At 40.9% G+C, this 23037-nt stretch overlaps 1 protein-coding gene across 20 annotated transcripts in view; it reads right to left on the bottom strand.

Moving 5' to 3' along the window:
- Positions 1 to 16100, bottom strand: part of KTN1 (kinectin 1) — a 197824-nt gene extending 181724 nt beyond the window's left edge. For 10 of the 20 annotated variants that reach the window (XM_069732747.1, XM_069732819.1, XM_069732828.1 and 7 more), the window contains exon 1: positions 15929 to 16100. The gene's annotated coding sequence lies outside the window, so the exon portion shown is untranslated. The remainder of the gene's footprint in view (positions 1 to 15928) is intronic. The other 10 variants (XM_069732755.1, XM_069732836.1, XM_069732912.1 and 7 more) reach the window with 1 other exon arrangement.
- Positions 16101 to 23037: the final 6937 nt, after the last annotated feature.

The raw sequence follows: 23037 nt of genomic DNA, 5'->3' as shown, positions 1-23037 counted from the left end.
AAAGGGCTCAACCCCAACGTAAGAGCCAACACACAGGAAACGGTCTAGTCTCCGTGATATCACAGCAGCACCGGCCTCGCTGCAGCTTTATGTGCCCACACATTTCAGGACACCTTCCTCCCTTCTATGCAATGAGAGGCATGGACAGACACAATCATACTCTACGAGCAAGACAGCTACCAAGGGGCTAGGCAAATAATGGGCATCCTTGTGAAGAGAGCAGCAACCCAAAATATAGGACTCCTTGGTAAAAGGAGACAACCTCCATACTTTATACAGCAATGCTCTAGCTGCTCTGCACAGGTTTCTTCTTACACTTAATAGGAAATGCCAAAAAATTAAAGGGACTCTTTCGCCAGGTTTTTGCCAAGTAATCTGAGAGCAGCATGATGTAGAGACTGAGACCCCGATTCCAGGGATGTATCACTTACTGTTCTGCTTGCTGTAGTTTTGAAGAAAAAAAATCACTAGAGGACTAGTAAACCTGCTTCTATTTAGTCCTCTATGATCATGAGCTCTTTAGAACCCCGCCCCCACCTCTGATTGGCAGCTTTCAGCCTATGCACAGTAGTGTGGGCGGGGTTATACAGAGCTCAGCGTTTTAAGGATCTGCAGCTGCTAAAACTGTGATTTTATCAAAACAGCAGCAAGCCGCCAAGCAAGTGACATACCACTGGAATCAGGGTCTCTGCCTCTCTGCCTCTACATTATACTGTTCTCAGGAGGTTGGAAAAAAACAAAAAAAAAAAAAAACGAGACAGATTCCCTTTAAAAGGACACCTATTGGATTACGAAAAAGAAGTGCAAATTATATAAAAATTCCCCTTACACACACCCCCCCCCAAAAAAAAAAAAAAAAAAGTTTTTGGGGGTTTTAAAATAAGAATTCCTCTCTGCCTACCGAGGTCAACGCTCGATCCGCACTCTTCCCATAATTAGCACAATATGCAAGAGCCATAGACATCAAGAAAATTACAGAGGACTAGACAAGGGGATAAACTTAGCCATGATCTGTTTATTCCCAGACATCCCACACATGGGCGGCTATAAAGGGAAACACGCACATTTCTTCTTTTTTCTCCACTATTCTATTAGGACGAGAAAGAGTCTGAATAAACCTACACGCTCTGCATGCTGCGGCAGTCCTAAAATCAATCCTAGTACCAAAAATTGCTATAAAAAGAAGAGGGTAGGAATTAAAGTGAACATACTGGTGCGAGCCATTTTTTAGCCACTCTAAGTTCTCACCAAGTTTACTGGGAAAAGATCTGGATGCTCAGCTCAGAGGGCGCCAGAACCCCACAACCAGCCCCATCAGTTTGTTTTATATTTCGTAGCAAGCCCCTCAGGGCATAATTATACTCCATTACTCAGCAGGATTTCATTGAACATTTTGTGAGGCTCAGAGGAAATCTACTATAGCTCAGTGCAGTGATTCCTAACATTATCAGGTTTCCAATGCCGGGGAGCCACATTGTCATTCCTTGCTTTGGAGAGTGGCAGGTAAAGCATTCTTTATTTCTTGGTCTGTGCCATAATTTGGGGATTGATCTACGTATATAGGATGTTCACTGGAATGGCACATTTGTCAAATGTGACCCCGCTCGCCAATACCGCCTCTGGAATGTTTTCTTCGGTACCTCGTAATACCCCTTTAAAAGTTATTCCCAGTCCAAAAGGATAGAGGAAAATGTATTAATTGAGGGGTTTCGGAGAGCAGGGACCCCAAGCACGCCCTTGTATGTGGGTGCACAAGCTCAACCTCCACGCCATTTACAACCTATAGTTCCATAGACCATGAGTGAAGCGGAAACCAAACATCCACATCTCCACGGGTCCCAGCAAGTTATATCTGGGAATACCCCCTTTCAGCATGTCATATCTATAAGGCCTTATTCACATCAGTGTCTGATATACGAGCCAGGTCCATTATGTGGATTCATTATAGTCCATGTTAATTTTTTTTTTGTGAATTGGCTAAAAAGAAAAATTGGAGGGCCCCCAAGCGTGTTCGTGAAATCTCGAGTAACTAGTATATTTGCTCATCACTAGTAAACATCCAGTTTTCCCCTACTAAAATTAAAGGTCATGCAAACCTTCACAAACATTTGGCATTAATTATTTGCTTCCTAAATGCAAAGTTAAACAACTTCCCAAGTAGTTTTCAATAAACTTTCTACCCTTTTACTCGTGCAGAGTGTCAGGCTTTTAAGTCAAGTGATATGGGGGAGAAAAAAAACAATCAAATCAGTCAAAGCTCCTGATGTCTCTCGTTTCGCTCAGTGTTAGAGAAAGCAGGAGGGATAGAGAAGGGGAGAAAGCATGTAAAGGCTCACGGAGGGCGGACTAGACAGGCTATAGTAAGTAATGAGTGCGAGATAAAAGCTGTACTGATCATTGTGTGAAAGGGAGGGTTCTGAAAATGTTCAATAAAAATTATCCAATTATTGAAAAAAAAAAAAGATGTAGTGATATATGGGTTAATGACGAAAGCAGCAACCTGGATGCACAGGGCTCACATCCAACCTTTTTTCATGGGAGAGAGAATCCCACAAGGAAAAAAAAATTTAAACTTGGATCAGGCTGCAAATTGCCTATTGAAAATGATGGAGGAATGAAGATTACAGTCAAACTTTTCCCCATGTAAAGGTGCCCACAGACATCAGAACTATTCCTTTACCTTGTGGCTAATCATCACACACCCTCTTTCAATTCCAATCCCCATACACATGCACGCTCAGTGCAGCAGAGTACATGTCTCCTCAATGGTAGAAAAGGACCAAAACCGCTGCGAGAGAGAACAAAAGTGGGTTGGGATTAGGAGACTCACGGACCGCGATTGCGGCGTTACTTTATTGCCTATAAAACGCACAAAGGTAAGAAATCTTCTCCTTTCTGCTGTATACATCCAGACCCATCAGCAATGGCGATAATTTTTTTTCTGAAGATTACAACTCTCGCAATGAAGCCTTGTGTTTCCTAGCGCTTTATACACAATCATGCTGCACCCGGTACTATACAGGACACACAATACATACGGAATCTATACACCACCGGCATTGTGCATGGCACCCAACACATCCGATTCCTTGGCGTTTTACTTATCAATGTTTTTCTTGGCGGTCGCTATTGAATGAAATTTGCTCCTTCATTGAGAAACACCTTCTGAAAACACTGGACACTTGCCAAGACCAAAAGGTTGGAGGCTGCAGAAAACCTTCACGAGAGCAGATAACATTCCAGATCTCACATTCTTCACATGCAAAATGCTAATGAGCTACAGAAAACCTGCCTCTTGTTGGTGGGCTTCTATACTTTTCTGTGTGTTCAGCCAACATGAAAAAAACAACATTATGATTGCTAGAATGCAAAATCAAAAAAGCCAAGTTATCTCCCCAATGGATAGGCGACATCAGATTGCTGCTGGGGACCCCGCTATCATCAGCAAACAGGACGACTCTGCCACTGGGCAACTTAGACACATCCTCCTGCTCCATTCCAAGCTGATCATGCACCAGATTTCACAATACATGGTGCATAAATTATTATGCATATATTAGACCAGATGACACTGGTGTATTTACTTTACACTTCAGGAGTCCAATTATAGAATACAAGAGTCCAGGTGTATTCAGTCTCCAACCACCCAGCCAAAAGCAGCAGCTTGCACTGAGCACTGTGAGATTGCGGCAGGAAGGAGGGACACTGAGGCACTCTCAATCACACTAGGTAAACGGAAAAGGAGTGTAAGCTTTTTCAGATTTATACAGTCAGACAAGTACACCAGCCTCATTGGCTGTAATAGATTTAATGCCGTTTGTATTGTAAAATCTGGTAACACTGATGAAAGGAGCTATGCTCATCTCTGCTACCCTGGGGTAAACTTTAATAAAGCACATGGGCAATTTGCCACGTCATTTAATTCCTCCTGTATGCAGTCTTGGTCTTGTCCCCTTCTCTGATGACCAGTGGGTGTCCTAGTGATGGGATCAAAACCAATTAATTACCATTTATGCAGTGGATCTGGCTTGTATAGGTCTTTATACACCTATATAAGCCAGTGCAGTGACCAGCTGATTGTAAGCGGGTGCTACATGAGCTTGGTGCTAAATGTGCCTACCATAGTAGCGCCACCTGGTGGGGAAATCATCATGAAGACCACTCAGCCATATCCTTCATTTATGTTGGCTATTCTATGAAAGTTAACAGCAAGCGAAGTAGAGCAAACACACCCCGATATTTGGAAAAATAATTGCTTGATAATAGTCATAGTACCTGGCAACCTTCTGTAAGAGAACAAGGCCAAGGCACAGCACACTGTATGACGTGACACCGAGCACAGCATCCACTATGGAGGGCAGGAAGGTTTTCTATAATTAGCGGAGTTATACTGGATTTAGAACGGGCGAACGTCCAGTACGATTATCAGCTCCATCATCATCCAACAGGTTACAACATGGTGGGCGACACGGAAACCAAGAGTCATACACATACAAGGCAAATCAAACGTTCACGGGGATCTGCTTTTATTTAGATACTGATGGCCTATTCTCCTAGGATAGACCAATCAACGTCAGATGGGTTGGGGGTCCACCTTAGGCTGGTTTCACAGGTCCTGACATCAAGCTCAAAAGCCTCATATATGCCCGCGGCTGGTCCTCATGTCGTGGTCCGTGCTTGGACTGTGTGGACCCATTTACCCTGCCCACACGATAATCAGCTTCCCTGTGCTCGAAAAATATGTCTGAGTCCCCACGGCTGCATGTCTCGCGGCTGTTCAACAGCCGAAACACATGCCTAACAAACAGAGAATCCTTGCATGTGTTGAGACATGCAGCCACGGGGAAGACACTTGGTTAGCATCAGAGCATGCTCAGATAACACCTTATAACAGCACGCTCGCTCATCACTAGTCAGAAGCTTTCACGTCAGACGAGGACCAGCACAGCCCAGTTAACACTGGTCTGTGGTAGACTTGCACCACTTATTCACTTTCTCAGATAAGGGGTAATGCTATCTTGAAAGGGTTGGTTACACTGTGAGCCCTTTAAAACATGCATCCAAATTTTGGAGCATACTTCTGGCAGATGTGTAATCTTGCCCACACAGCGCGAATTGGGGTGATAAATATTATACATGTCAAGTCTTAATTTGAGCTAAGAATTACACAGTATTGAGAAAACCTGCTCCATTGTTCCTTTCTACATAATAGCAGTGTGGCAGGACATGGTTGGCGCTACATGGCGGGACGTATAGGAAAAGTAACAGCAGGTAAAGAGGTGAAGGACAAAAAAAATGGCATCACAAAGCGACTACATCCGCAGTAAGCAGAAATGTGATGAACTAGGCTACCTGTACCACAGGTTACTGCCTGTCTGGCCCTTCCCTAGAAATACCTTCCAGACAAGCGATGCCTTTTCCAATCACCTTCCCACACCCAAATTCTCCGCAACACGTGTGTCTCATTTAAGACAAGTGCCGGTGACTCAATAAGGACCATCAAACATGGTGGGATGGAGCAGCGACCCCCTCCTGCCCCAGCAGGGCCGGCTGTCAGACAAGACCTGGTTATTAGCACTGTTAGGGCATGATTGGCTAAGACTGACCCCCAGCAAGGAAGGAAAGCAAAAAAATGAGGGGGGCATTGCCTTTTTAACAGGTTTATTGTAATCTAATTAGCATGATTTTTATTATTTTTTTTTTTTAATTGGTGGATTTTCAATGAATGTGCAGATCTCAGAAAGAAGCAGCCAATAGGACTGGAAGGTGCCTGGCGCTGGGCGTCAGAGAAAAATCAGTTTATGGTACATGTAAAGCTGCAGGGTGTTTCATTACACCCATGGGAAAGGATAAAGTCTCTAAAAGTAATAGGTCTCCCCCGGAAATGACACCTTCACATGGGTGACCTTATCTCAGTAAAAGAGGTCATGTACGATTATGGTAAAATTACTATAAAGGCCAATGTGCACTAAAGGTGCCCAAGGGATAGCGCCTCTTCTTGTGCAGAGAGACAAGCCTGACGTGCCAGTGTAAGGAGACTTCTAGGCCATGCAATGCTTCTTAAATATGCAAATTGCCTCTTAGGACCCCCTTAGACCCTAGTCAGAGGCCTCTCATGCAGCCAAAAATCAGATCTTATTATTTGCACTGAAGAGGGGCAACACCCCGAAACAAGCTACGGGAGGGCTAACGGTGCAACGTTTCTAATGAAGCCCGATTGCAAAAATGAAGATAAACAATAAATAAAATAAAGATGAACAATCTCTTTAATGTTGATGAGAATGAACAGATAGACTAAAATGATTATTTGTCATATAAAAACGTATTCTGATTGCAGAATGTCCTTGTCTGTTCCTGAAAGAATGGTTGTTCGCCTCAGTCACTGAATGACTGACAGGCAATGCACACAGAACTGAATGTGTATGAGGGCCTAAAGGTACATAAGGTTCAACAAAAAGTAACAAGAACTGTGCTTTCCTCACTCTCGCAGGGTCTAGCGCCGAGTCTCCGCTGCTGCTTCTTGTTTCTGCTACTGACATCATGTATAGAAAGCACTTCAGCAAATCCGCGAGCTCCGCTCCTCTGCCCGAACTGTCAGCATGAGCCGCTGAGCTCACATAGGCTGCAGCGTTATTGATGTGTCTATGCTGAAAACAAAAGCAGACATCCGGAACATTGGTGGACCTGGGGAGGTTGAGTTAAGCGCTTTTTTACTTTAATATACTGCTGCAGGGGAACAGGAGTTTCCCGAAACTGGAAAATCCCTGTAATGACAGCCATGCATGCTGCTTTTGCCTAATGTGTATGAGCACCTTTTGACATTAGGGCTTTACATTCACTATTCCACACCAATTGGCTATGCCCAAAACTCACGGTCACATAGAAAGGTCCTCTTACCCTGGAGGAGCTTTCTAGCAGCTCTCTGATCTTGGGTAGCAGAGAGGCGGCCTGGCCACCCCCTTTACTACAGTCCCAGTTCAATCTGATATTTACCACCATTTATTCTTCGGTTGCAAGTGGAAACGATGTGTAGCGCGGTGAACCAGCGCAGGACCGGGTGTACGTTTACCCACTAGTCCAAACCAAACACCGTCTGCATGTAGCATTTAGTGGTTTCAGGGTGACCACACTTCACTGCATGCAAAAAAAAAAAACCTTGTAAAGACAATGCTACATGTCATGTAGAGTGCACGCGAGCTGCTAAAGAGCGACAAAACAGCTAAGTAATGGGCACAGGGCGGAACGGCTGGTACTCCTCTGGCTGATAACTTTTCTTTTTCCAAGCAGGAAAACATTAGCTGTAATTTTCCTCTCCCTCCCAAAAACGTGGAGAAAAAAAAAAACAAAGATTAAAGTCACAGAGCTTTGAACTCATACCTTCAGTAGTAGAATATGAAGAGGGAATTGCTTAATTTACAATCCTCTAACATGATCAGTCATTAGTCGTTGCACAGAAAAATATGATGTAACAACATAGTAAAAGTACAAAAGGAAACTGCCATGTTATAAAGCGACACAAAGCTTGGATATTCCATAACTTTATAATCAGCGTGGCCCCGACCTTCAGGCGAGTCATCAGCGTGGCCCCGACCTTCAGGCGAGTCATCAGCGTGGCCCCGACCTTTAGGCGAGTCATCAGCGTGGCCCCGACCTTCAGGCGAGTCATCAGCGTGGCCCCGACCTTCAGGCGAGTCATCAGCGTGGCCCCGACCTTCTGGCGAGTCATCAGCGTGGCCCCGACCTTCAGGCGAGTCATCAGCGTGGCCCCGACCTTCAGGCGAGTCATCAGCGTGGCCCCGACCTTCTGGCGAGTCATCAGCGTGGCCCCGACCTTCAGGCGAGTCATCAGCGTGGCCCCGACCTTCAGGCGAGTCATCAGCGTGGCCCCGACCTTCTGGCGAGTCATCAGCGTGGCCCCGACCTTCTGGCGAGTCATCAGCGTGGCCCCGACCTTCTGGCGAGTCATCAGCGTGGCCCCGACCTTCTGGCGAGTCATCAGCGTGGCCCCGACCTTCTGGCGAGTCATCAGCGTGGCCCCGACCTTCTGGCGAGTCATCAGCGTGGCCCCGACCTTCTGGCGAGTCATCAGCGTGGCCCCGACCTTCTGGCGAGTCATCAGCGTGGCCCCAAGTTGCCCCAAGTCCCCCCTCCATTGAGCTGGAGGGTGTTTTTCTCATCAAGGCAATGCTTTTTAGTGCAATAAAGCCACACTAGCTAAATTGCGATGTCTAGTGGGGTTCTCATTTAGGTCATATACCCTAAAAGCAGTGTTCCCCAAGTCCGGTCCTCAAGAGCCACCAACAGGTCATGTTTTCAGTATTTCATTAGTATTGCACACCTGGGCAATACTAGGGAAATCCTCAAAACATGACCTGTTGGTGGCTCTTGAGGACCGGACTTGGGGAACACTGCCCTAAAAGGGCCATCCTTTTGCGAGCAGTCGTTGCCAAGCACTGCATAGTTTTGTTCCTTCGGAAAGGTCATCAATATATTGTGCCAGGAATAACCACTTTAAGGATGCGTTAGCAAACTATTTATATTTTACATTGATGGTATCTGCACGTCAGAACACCATGTTCAATATCAATGGTGGCCCCGGCTGGGAGACCCTCAGGAGCCTGACGTCACACCTGCAGATATAGGACCGCGCCGTTGATATGTGGAGCACGGAGGTCGCTCCCATTCAATATACAGGATCCGCGCACAGGAAGGAGCAGTGATAACTGGCATCGGAAACCATTTAGGTCTCAATATGGCATTATACACGATGTAAGCAAATATAGCTCTAGATACACAAGTGAGCCGATGTGTGCACAGCGTACAGAAGCGGAGGGCGCTTGGAATACTTGCTGATGTGTACACAGACGTTGCCCGGGGTGTCACAGTCATATAGTTTTGGCATGTGCTCGTTGTTCCTGTTGGCTCATTCAGTCCTAGGTCAATGTAACCATTCTGTAAAAGCCACTTCCAGCACCCAGATAATACAGGATCTCTACAAAGCCTAAGCACTGTTCTACTAAAGTCATGCCCAGGATAAGGGATCACTTGTGGATAAGTGGGGGGTCCAACTGATTATCCAGCAGCCAGATCCATTCAAAACCTGGGATCATATAAAAAGGGTTAGGAAAATGGTTTAGAAATCAAAAAAATTCATCAAGCGCTCCCCTATAGCACAGAAATATAAATATCTTTCTTCCAAAAACCAGCGCCACCCTTGTTCTGGGGCTGTGTCTGGTATTGCAGCTTAGCGCAAAAGGACAGAACTGTAATGGTACACGAAGCCAGGCTTTTCTAATCCTGCAGGGACGTGTATATTTGTGCAAGCATTTATTACAATGTCAATGCATTGTGAATAAAACATGAATTAAATGTGCAAAGCATGCGATTAGACACCAAACGGTTGCACACAGCTCCTATTTAAAGCCATGTGTTTAAAAAAAAAATTAAAAAAAAATCCCTTTATCATCATTCTCTCTAACTCTATTCTTTTATGAATGATCAGATCCTTGCATTGGATATTATTTTAGCAGTACATTATTAAAAAAAAAAAATGCCTGAAAGCTACATTATGCTGTAACCAACAAGATTGGCTAATATTCGGGAAAGCCTCATCGGCCGGTGTAGAAAATGCCCGCAAACACCCTCTCAACTAACAAAATCACTCATTCGTCGGATGCAATACGTTTTAAACAAGCTTAAACATAAAAATCATTGTTTTGAGCAACACGTCATCCAGTGAATTTGGAGGAAAAAAAAATGATATTCTATGTGCATAGAACGATCATATTAAAGATTGTGCTGTGCACTTCAGCCCAGTGCACAAGGTAGAGGAAGGCCTGTTAGTACAACTATTAAAAATCATGGGTGAGCTGGGTGACTGCCGGAAAATGACTCCAGAAAAAAGAAACTAGAACAACAGGTCCAATACTTTTGTACTTTACCCCCAGCAGACACTCCTCTGGGTGCGCCACGCCTGGGAGTGTCAAAGTCGTGAAGATTGTTAGATAATATAAATGGGGCAGGTAACGCATTAACACATACAGGTTACCCCAGGATGCCGTGCTAATCATCTGTACCAGAAACAGAATTAGGGTGCAGTCAGACGGCCGTAAAAAAACTGGACCGAGATCAGACGGTAATGCACGGACTGGCCGGGGGCTCTCCATATATTTCTAAGCTGCTGTGACGCTTGGGTGGGGAGAGCCGCCGGCCAGTCCGATCTAGGCCCGACTTATATGGCCGTCTGACTGCACTCTTAGAAGCATGATGGGATTCTCTGACAACTGATCAGCTGTAGGTGATTTGTGAGAGTGTCAAAAATACCATCCACAATGTGAAACTCTTAATTAGGACAACTTATTAATTATATTCTGAAATTTCAATAACCCTGGAGGGTTGGAAGGAACAGAAACTACTTATAGGGATGGTCACAGAGTCCCAAAATTAAGGAGCAAAAAGTGTGCTAGTTTCCAGCTACCTGTAGTGCCTCCCTCGGATGTTCCCTACATCCCACCAGGGTCGTTATCTCTCTGGTCTCATCATAAATCATTAATAAATTAGGGAATTGTCTGTTATGTCCATGTGGTGCCGCCGTAAAACATGTTCCATTCTGCTAACCGGTTACGAAGAACGATACAAAATAATAAAGATGAAAAAGATGATAAAGATGATAAAGTGAAAAAGATAAATATTTACTGTATGTATCTGTTACCTACAAACACACAAGAGAACAAAAATAAGATACAAAGATCAAACTGTGGGAACAGGCAAGCATCCTATGGGAAACTCCAGAGAAAGCTGGGTGCCTGCCGTTAGGGTCACCATTCACAGGGATAGTCACCCAACTTTCCCACCAGTTACCAATCTGCCCCAGACTCTGCTAATGCATTACTAACTGGGTAGAGATCTATAAAGCGGTCTCTAAGGATACAGTCCCACCACAGATTTCTACAGAAGCCAGAAAAACAGACTGGATATTCAGAACCGTGTCATCAGTTTTTCTTTTAAATGGGAAGACCAAAGAAAAAAATACGGTAATCCTCAATTTTCCCTATTCTGTCAGTCTGTGAAAATAGGACCACACTCATATGTCATCGGAGAGCGGTCCGATAGTTTTTCTGGACCCATAGACTTGCAGTGCATATTTTACTCCGACCCTATGGATCATATCAGACATGCCTCCAATTGTTTAGGCAGACTCCTTAGTCTGAGGAAAATAATAAAAAAAATAATCGTAAAAAAATAAAATAAATAATCGGACATGTCCACAGCCCCAAAAGAATATCATGAACGCTATCCGTGATAACCACAGATCGCACTTGTATGGGAAAATCTGTTGCGTGCACAAGCCCCAAGGTTGGTCATACAGGCAATGTTTATTTGGGGGGAGGGAGCTGGGAAGGTAACACTAAGAAGGCTGCTCAGCTACCCCAAATGAAAACTTGGAAATTTATAATGATAGCAAAATCTCGGCCATGTTCCTCTATGATTCCGCCTGGAAACGTATGAACAAATCCTCAATAGTGTATTACAATTTCCCTCATGAAAAGGGAGCATCCATACATATTCCACCATCTCATTGGAGATGAAAGTGCCAGACCGATACTACTGACAGCCAGATGTCTTCAGGACACTTGGAAAAATGGAAAATTCCTTTAAAAGGAAAAAAAAAAAAAAAAGGTTCACTTTAACTGGGTATTTAAACCACAGTCTAACGTAAGCTCCATGTCCTCAGCTTCATTCTGACTTTCCCCTTTGTTACGAAGATTTCCGTTTCGATTCCAAAGTATTCTATAGAGTAACCAAACCTCAGGCAGGAAGCGGCCATAGAAGAAACCTAGAGGAAGGGAGGCCTGTGATGCAATCATGACGTCTGCACAGTCTTCCAGGCACAGATTACAGGGCGAGCCCACAAGTCTGGGTTCAGTAACCATCAAAGCACCAGATGGCTGAGTGAGCACCTAGTAAGGAGACGCCCGAGGCCTTATACCCCCTATTAGATCATGGCTCCGCAGCGGCATAGGAACCACAGCCATCTAATGGCATTTACACATTTTGGTTTCCTCTTGCAAAGACTATAATGTTATAAGTCAGAGCGATTCTGGATCTTACGTAAGCCTTTTGTGTGCGTCTTTTTTGCCCTGGTGCACAGCTGGCACCCATGCTTTATACTTAGGCTATATTCACACTTTGCGGATTTTGCTGCGGATCCGCAGCGGATTTGACCGCTGCGGATCCGCAGCAGTTTCCCATGAGTTTACATTTCAATGTAAACCTATGGGAAACAAAAAACGCTGTGCACATGCTGCAGAAAAATCCGCGCGGAAACGCTGCGGATTACATTCCGCAGCATGTCACTTCTTTTCTGCGGATTTTCAGCTGCTCCAATAGAAAACTGCAGTTGAAAACGCAGTAAAAACCGCGATAAATCCGCAGTAAAAACCGCGATGGGTTTTCACTGCGGATTTTGCAATTCCGCTGCGGAAAAATCCGCAGTGGAATCTGCAAAGTGTGCACATAGCCTAAGCCTGCTGCAAGGCAAAATCATCATTGTGGAATAAATGGCGCTATATAAATGTATAATAATAAGGATGAAGCAACCTAGTCCTAATCGACCTCCCAAACTAGAAGCCATAACCTCCCTTGTCTCAGGCATGCTTAGAAACCAGTCCCCAGATATGGGCCTCCAAAACGTCTAAGTGCCAACCGTACAAACTATTTCCACCATTCTAGTAGGACGTGAAACTAGTATGATATAAAACTAAAATCGCCCAAGATTTAACCCGTCACAGACAGAGAGAACAAAATAAAAATGGCCAAAGATCCGAATTCTTTCAGGACCAGAAGGAAGCGATTAATAAATGAAGAGCCCGACAGTGACAAATCGCCCCGAAATAATGTCTGCCTGTACCAAAACCGCTCCACTTTATTACGTCTCCATGACTGAACAGGTAACTGTGTCACAATACGCCGCCGTGCGGAAAGAGGCCGCGCTGTTAACCACTTCCCCACCGGAAGGATAAGAACGCTCTGGGAAAGGAATGCAGTCCAAAGGTGACGCACCGTTTAAAGGAGCCACAAATCTAATGTCCAAAAGTTTCTAAAAGGTGAACAAACCGCAGAGGTTACTCTCAGCGATGCAAGGAAATGTACATGGAGGGTCCGAGAGATGGAGATATGTGGCTGTAGAGAACAAGAGTCATAACACAAAAGCAATATTTTGGTCATTGGGGATCTGTGGATAACTGAGGAGCGGCAGCGAAGGTCTTCTTCACCTCTGTATTAACTTACGGAAAGTATTTCAGCAGGTTTTCCCCAAGATGGGAGACTCTGCCCTGCCCGGGGGGGGGGGATAAAGGGGGCAACTGACTGATCTCTGGGACTCCGACCAACATGACACCCAGTGATCCAGAGAACGGAGCACTTGTCTTTTATGGCTACGTTCACATTTGCGTCTTTGGGCGCAGCGCCGTCGACGCAACGCATAACGCATGTCAAACGCAGTGTTTTTTGACGCATGCGTTGTTCTCTAAATTTAATGAAGATTCAAAACGCCCAAAAAAGTGTCAAGACACTACATCACTTGCATTTAACTCAAAAAACGCATGCGTCGACCAACGCAGACACCTGCGCCCTATGCGTTTTACATTGACACTAATGTGATATTTAGACGCATGTACGACGCAAGTGCGTTGCATGCGGTGATTATCGAAAATGTGACGCAGGAAAAATGCTACATGTAGCGTCGTACGCGCCGTCTGGTGCGCCAAATTGACGCATGCGTCGTACAACGCATCAAAACGCATACCGGCGAATGTCCATGCGCCCCCCATGTTAAAGATAGGGGCGCATGACGCATGCGTCGGCGACGCTGCGCCGAAAGACGCAAATGTGAACGTAGCCTTAGTGCACCTCCGCTCTATTTACTTAGGGACTACAGAGTCTTGTTCTTTGAAACTATGAAGGACCAGAAGTCAGACCCCAAGAGGACAGTAATGGACAGGAGATAATCTCTTATCTCTGGCATAACCCTTTAAGCCGAACATACCCCTTTAGACAGCCGTCCGTCCAACTCTCGCTCACCCGACAGATATTTGTCTTGAGCCCCCTACATGTGCATATATCCTCTGGGGGGAGAGGGGAGTAAGCAGCTGCTCACTTATTATTATTATTATAATCTTTATTTTTATATAGCGCTAACATATTCCGCAGCGCTTTACAGACATTATCATCACTGTCCCCACTGGGGCTCACAATCTACATTCCCTTTCAGTATGTCTATGGAATGTGGGAGGAAACCGGAGTACCCGGAGGAAACCCACGCAAACATAAGGAGAACATACAGACTACTTATAGATGTCCTTGGTGGGATTTGAATCCAGGACCCCAGCGCTGAAGGCTGCAGAGCTATCCACTGAGCCACCGTGCTGCTTATCTCCTGGGATAATGAAAGGATGGGCATGTTAAAAGTCAACATGTCCAATCATTATTTCCAGCATCAGCCTGGGAGGCCTCTGTATACGTCAGTCAGCCATGAAGCAGTCTGGAGCCGATACTCCAAACCATAAGGACTTCTATAGCCGTTTTGTAATCCGGATATGCTACAGAGAGGAGCAGCGGCTGTGTCCTGCCCGTGCCCAGTTTATCCTGACCCAGCACTACTCACGGACGGCACACACATTGGCGCACTGATGCAAGAAACTGGTGGCGAATTTTACTACTTCCGTGGCTTAGTTCTTCAACTACTGATCCAACAACAGATCTACCGGTCTGTAGAGTATACAGCACTGGGGTCATATAACGCCCGGGGGTCACCACCAAATTCCCAAAAATGCAAAAAAGGAGCTGGTTACATAATGCCCAGCGGCATCGATGGTGTCAGCCCTGGATACCTTCACTGCAGAACTGCCCCTAATATCAGGATGTTCCTGGGGGGCACGAGGGTCGGGGGGGGGGGGAATAAGGACAGCATTCTGCTGGGGTCTATTAACCATTGCTTTCCTGGCTTGTATATTTGTGTTTGCTCTGAGCATCACTACAACTACAAGAATCATCTGCTGCCCGGACCGTGTCAGGATGGCAATGCCCACATCGGCCATAGAGGAGACAGAACAACAGTCTTATAAAAACGGTCCACAGCGACGGATATCTCCCTCCCATGTATTTACATGGCGATCCTGTAGATAGAAGGGTCCACAATGACAACGTTTTTCTTCTGGGACCCTCAGCAATTGGCAGTGATCTATGGGAACACCTGGAAATGACTGTATAATCTCCCTGCAGCGCCTCCACAGGAAGAGCAAAGTATTACACAGCATGCAGCATTTAAATCAATGACAGTACAGGTCCCCTGAAGGGACGATAAGAGGACCACCATTGTAAAAGATGGAACACATAAAAGGTGGCTGGTTGCCATGGAACCACATGATGTTGATGACCTCATTTAAAGGGACAATACGCAGAGCACCATGTCCAGGTGCAAACATTGCAGGGAGCTCCATTCAGAAGCAACACCCCCAGCAATAAAAAAGAAATAAGTTGTGCGCACAGAAAACAGGACATGTGAAAGTGGCCGGGGGCATGGAGCAGCACGGTGGTGATGGGCAGCCGACCCGACTACCAGGAGGTATCACCATGGTCCTGGAGAAGCTGCACCGATCATGTGGCACAGCTGCCCTGGTGCCAGTCCCTCCCACAGCCCCCGGGCTCCCCCGGCCTGTGGTGTCCATCCTCCCCGCAGACCGGGCGGCCGCTGATGCACGGGGAGGCTCCTCCCGGCAGACGGGCCCGGCACATGGTGAAATCTCAGCCCGGCCGCCGCCATCCCTCCCCCGGAGAAGGAGCAGCAGCCTCGGCCCGCAGCTGCCCGCACACTGCCCCGGGAGAGGAGCCATGTCACCGCCGAGGCCCAGCACGGCCCCCCGCTCACCTGTCCTGGGCCGCCGCCGCTGCTCACACTCCCTCCGGCCTGCTGAGCGCTGGGTGTGCGGCCGGTCCCCGACACATCCAGGTCCTACACGGGAGGAGGAGGACGGGGAGAGGCGGAGGAGGAGCCGGGAGCACAGCACGTCCGCCGCCCGGTCCTACCGCCGCCCGCAGCTGCGGGATACACCCGACATAGTATACATACATTATACACCCGAAATAGTATACATACATTATACACCCGAAATATTATACATACATTATACACCCGAAATAGTATACATACATTATACACCCGAAATATTATACATACATTATACACCCCACATATTATACATACATTATACACCCGAAATATTATACATACATTATACACCCGAAATATTATACATACATTATACACCCCACATATTATACATACATTATACACCCGAAATATTATACATACATTATACACCCCACATATTATACATACATTATACACCCCACATATTATACATACATTATACACCCGAAATATTATACTTACATTATACACCCGAAATAGTATACATACATTATACACCCCACATATTATACATACATTATACACCCGAAATATTATACATACATTATACACCCCACATATTATACATACATTATACACCCCACATATTATACATACATTATACACCCGACATAGTATACATACATTATACACCCGAAATATTATACATACATTATACACCCCACATATTATACATACATTATACACCCGAAATATTATACATACATTATACACCCCACATATTATACATACATTATACACCCGAAATATTATACATACATTATACACCCCACATATTATACATACATTATACACCCGAAATATTATACATACATTATACACCCCACATATTATACATACATTATACACCCGAAATATTATACATACATTATACACCCCACATATTATACATACATTATACACCCGAAATATTATACTTACATTATACACCCGAAATATTATACATACATTATACACCCCACATATTATACATACATTATACACCCGAAATATTATACATACATTATACACCCCACATATTATACATACATTATACACCCGACATAGTATACATACATTATACACCCGAAATATTATACTTACATTATACACCCGAAATATTATACATACATTATACACCCCACATATTATACATACATTATACACCCGAAATATTATACATACATTATACACCCCACATATTATACATACATTATACACCCGAAATATTATACATACATTATACACCCCACATATTATACATACATTATACACCCCACATATTATACATACATTATACACCCGACATAGTATACATACATTATACACCCGAAATATTATACATACATTATACACCCGAAATATTATACATACATTATACACCCGAAATATTATACATACATTATACACCCGAAATATTATACTTACATTATACACCCGAAATATTATACATACATTATACACCCGAAATATTATACATACATTATACACCCCACATATTATACATACATTATACACCCCACATATTATACATACATTATACACCCCACATATTATACATACATTATACACCCGAAATATTATACATACATTATACACCCCACATATTATACATACATTATACACCCGAAATATTATACTTACATTATACACCCGAAATATTATACATACATTATACACCCCACATATTATACATACATTATACACCCGAAATATTATACATACATTATACACCCCACATATTATACATACATTATACACCCGAAATATTATACATACATTATACACCCCACATATTATACATACATTATACACCCCACATATTATACATACATTATACACCCGACATAGTATACATACATTATACACCCGAAATATTATACATACATTATACACCCGAAATATTATACATACATTATACACCCGAAATATTATACATACATTATACACCTGAAATATTATACTTACATTATACACCCGAAATATTATACATACATTATACACCCCACATATTATATATACATTATACACCCGAAATATTATACATACATTATACACCCCACATATTATACATACATTATACACCCGAAATATTATACATACATTATACACCCCACATATTATACATACATTATACACCCGACATAGTATACATACATTATACACCCGAAATATTATACATACATTATACACCCGAAATATTATACATACATTATACACCCGAAATATTATACATACATTATACACCCCACATATTATACATACATTATACACCCCACATATTATACATACATTATACACCCCACATATTATACATACATTATACACCCCACATATTATACATACATTATACACCCCACATATTATACATACATTATACACCCCACATATTATACATAATACATACATTATACACCCGAAATATTATACATACATTATACACCCCACATATTATACATACATTATACACCCGAAATATTACATACATTATACACCCGAAATATTATACATACATTATACACCCCACATATTATACATACATTATACACCCCACATATTATACATACATTATACACCCCACATATTATACATACATTATACACCCGAAATATTATACATACATTATACACCCCACATATTATACATACATTATACACCCCACATATTATACATACATTATACACCCCACATATTATACATACATTATACACCCGAAATATTATACATACATTATACACCCCACATATTATACATACATTATACACCCCACATATTATACATACATTATACACCCGAAATATTATACTTACATTATACACCCGAAATATTATACATACATTATACACCCCACATATTATACATACATTATACACCCGAAATATTACATACATTATACACCCGAAATATTATACATACATTATACACCCCACATATTATACATACATTATACACCCCACATATTATACATACATTATACACCCGAAATATTATACTTACATTATACACCCGAAATATTATACATACATTATACACCCCACATATTATACATACATTATACACCCGAAATATTATACATACATTATACACCCCACATATTATACATACATTATACACCCGAAATATTATACTTACATTATACACCCGAAATATTATACATACATTATACACCCCACATATTATACATACATTATACACCCGAAATATTATACATACAATATACACCCGAAATATTATACTTACATTATACACCCAAAATATTATACTTACATTATACAACCCACATATTATACATACATTATACACCCGAAATATTATACATACATTATACACCCGAAATATTATACATACATTATACACCCGAAATATTATACTTACATTATACACCCCACATATTATACTTACATTATAGACCCGAAATATTATACATACATTATACACCCCACATATTATACTTACATTATACACCCCACATATTATACTTACATTATACACCCGAAATATTATACTTACATTATACACCCGAAATATTATACATACATTATACACCCCACATATTATACATACATTATACACCCAAAATATTATACATACATTATACACCCGAAATATTATACATACATTATACACCCCACATATTATACATACATTATACACCCGAAATATTATACATACATTATACACCCCACATATTATACTTACATTATGCACCCGAAATATTATACATACATTATACACCCCACATATTATACTTACATTATACACCCCACATATTATACTTACATTATACACCCCACATATTATACATACATTATACACCCGAAATATTATACATACATTATACACCCCACATATTATACTTACATTATACACCCGAAATATTATACTTACATTATACACCCCACATATTATACTTACATTATACACCCGAAATATTATACTTACATTATACACCCCACATATTATACTTACATTATACACCCCACATATTATACTTACATTATACACCCCACATATTATACTTACATTATACAACCCACATATTATACATACATTATACACCCGAAATATTATACTTACATTATACACCCCACATAGTATACATAGATTATACACCCGAAATATTATACATAGATTATACACCCCACATATTATACTTACATTATACACCCCATATAGTATACATACATTATACACCCCACATATTATACATACATTATACACCCCACATATTATACATACATTATATACCCCACATAGTATACATACATTATACACCCGAAATATTATACATACATTATACACCCCACATATTATACTTACATTATACACCCCACATATTATACTTACATTATACACCCCACATATTATACTTACATTATACACCCCACATATTATACTTACATTATACACCCCACATATTATACATACATTATACACCCCACATATTATACTTACATTATACACCCCACATATTATACATACATTATACACCCCACATATTATACATACATTATACAACCCACATATTATACATACATTATACACCCGACATATTATACATACATTATACACCCAAAATATTATACATACATTATACACCTCACATAGTATACATACATTATACACCCGACATAGTATACTTACATTATACACCCCACATATTATACATACATTATACACCCCACATATTATACTTACATTATACACCCCACATATTGTACATACATTATACACCCCACATATTATACATACATTATACACCCCACATAGTATACATACATTATACACCCAAAATATTATACATACATTATACACCCGACATAGTATACTTACATTATACACCCCACATATTATAGATATATTATACACCCCGCATATTATACATATATTATACACCCGGCATATTATACGTACATTATACACCCAAAATATTATACATACATTATGCACCCCACATATTATACATACATTATACACCCCACATATTATACATACATTATACCCCCCACATATTATACATACATTATACACCCCACATATTATGCATACATTATACACCCCACATATTATACATACATTATACACACCACATAGTATACTTACATTATACACCCCACATATTATACATACATTATACACCCCACATATTATACTTACATTATACACCCCACATATTATACATACATTATACACCCCACATATTATACATACATTATATACCCCACATAATATACTTACATTATACACCCAAAATATTATACATACATTTTACACCCCACATATTATACATACATAATACACCCAAAATATTATACATACATTATACACCCGACATAGTATACTTACATTATACACCCCACATATTATAGATATATTATACACCCCGCATATTATACATATATTATACACCCGGCATATTATACGTACATTATACACCCAAAATATTATACATACATTATACACCCCACATATTATACATACATTATACACCCCACATATGATACATACATTATACACCTCACATATTATACATACATTATACACCCCACATATTATGCATACATTATACACCCCACATATTATACACCCGGCATATTATACGTACATTATACACCCAAAATATTATACATACATAATACACCCCACATATTATACATACATTATACATCCCACATATTATACATACATTATACACCCCACATATTATACATACATTATACACCCCACATATTATACATACATTATACAACCGAAATATTATACATACATTATACACCCAACATAGTATACTTACATTATACACCCCACATATTATACATACATTATACACCCCACATAGTATACTTACATTATACACCCCACATATTATACATTGTACACCCCACATATTATACATACATTATACACCCCACATATTATACATACATTATACACCCCACATATTATACATACATTATACACCCCACATAGTATACTTACATTATACACCCCACATATTATACACCCCACATATTATACTTACATTATACACCCCACATATTATACATACATTATACACCCCACATATTATACATACATTATATACCCCACATAATATTCTTACATTATACACCCAAAATATTATACATACATTTTACACCCCACATATTATACATACAGTATACACCCCACATATTATACATACATTATACACCCCACATATTATACATACATTATACACCACACATAATATACTTACATTATACACCCCACATATTATACATTCAATATACACCCCACATAGTATACATACATTATACACCCCACAAATTATACATACATTATGCACCCCACATATTATACTTACATTATACACCCCACATATTATACATACATTATACACCCCACATATTATACATTCAATATACAACCCATATAGTATACATACATTATACACCCCACATAGTATACATACATTATACACCCCACAAATTATACATACATTATACACCCCACAAATTATACATACATTATACACCCCACATATTATACTTACATTATACACCCCACATATTATACTTACATTATACACCCCACATATTATACATACATTATACACCCCACATATTATACATACATTATACAACCCACATATTATACATACATTATACACCCGACATATTATACATACATTATACACCCAAAATATTATACATACATTATACACCTCACATAGTATACATACATTATACACCCAACATAGTATACTTACATTATACACCCCACATATTATACATACATTATACACCCCACATATTATACTTACATTATACACCCCACATATTGTACATACATTATACACCCCACATATTATACATACATTATACACCCCACATAGTATACATACATTATACACCCAAAATATTATACATACATTATACACCCGACATAGTATACTTACATTATACACCCCACATATTATAGATATATTATACACCCGGCATATTATACATATATTATACACCCGGCATATTATACGTACATTATACACCCAAAATATTATACATACATTATGCACCCCACATATT

The sequence above is a fragment of the Ranitomeya imitator genome, chromosome 1 (genome assembly GCF_032444005.1).
Source record: "Ranitomeya imitator isolate aRanImi1 chromosome 1, aRanImi1.pri, whole genome shotgun sequence".
Taxonomy (NCBI): domain Eukaryota; kingdom Metazoa; phylum Chordata; class Amphibia; order Anura; family Dendrobatidae; genus Ranitomeya; species Ranitomeya imitator.
Note: the sequence above shows the minus strand (reverse complement) of the source record. Positions and strands in the feature narration are given on the sequence as shown.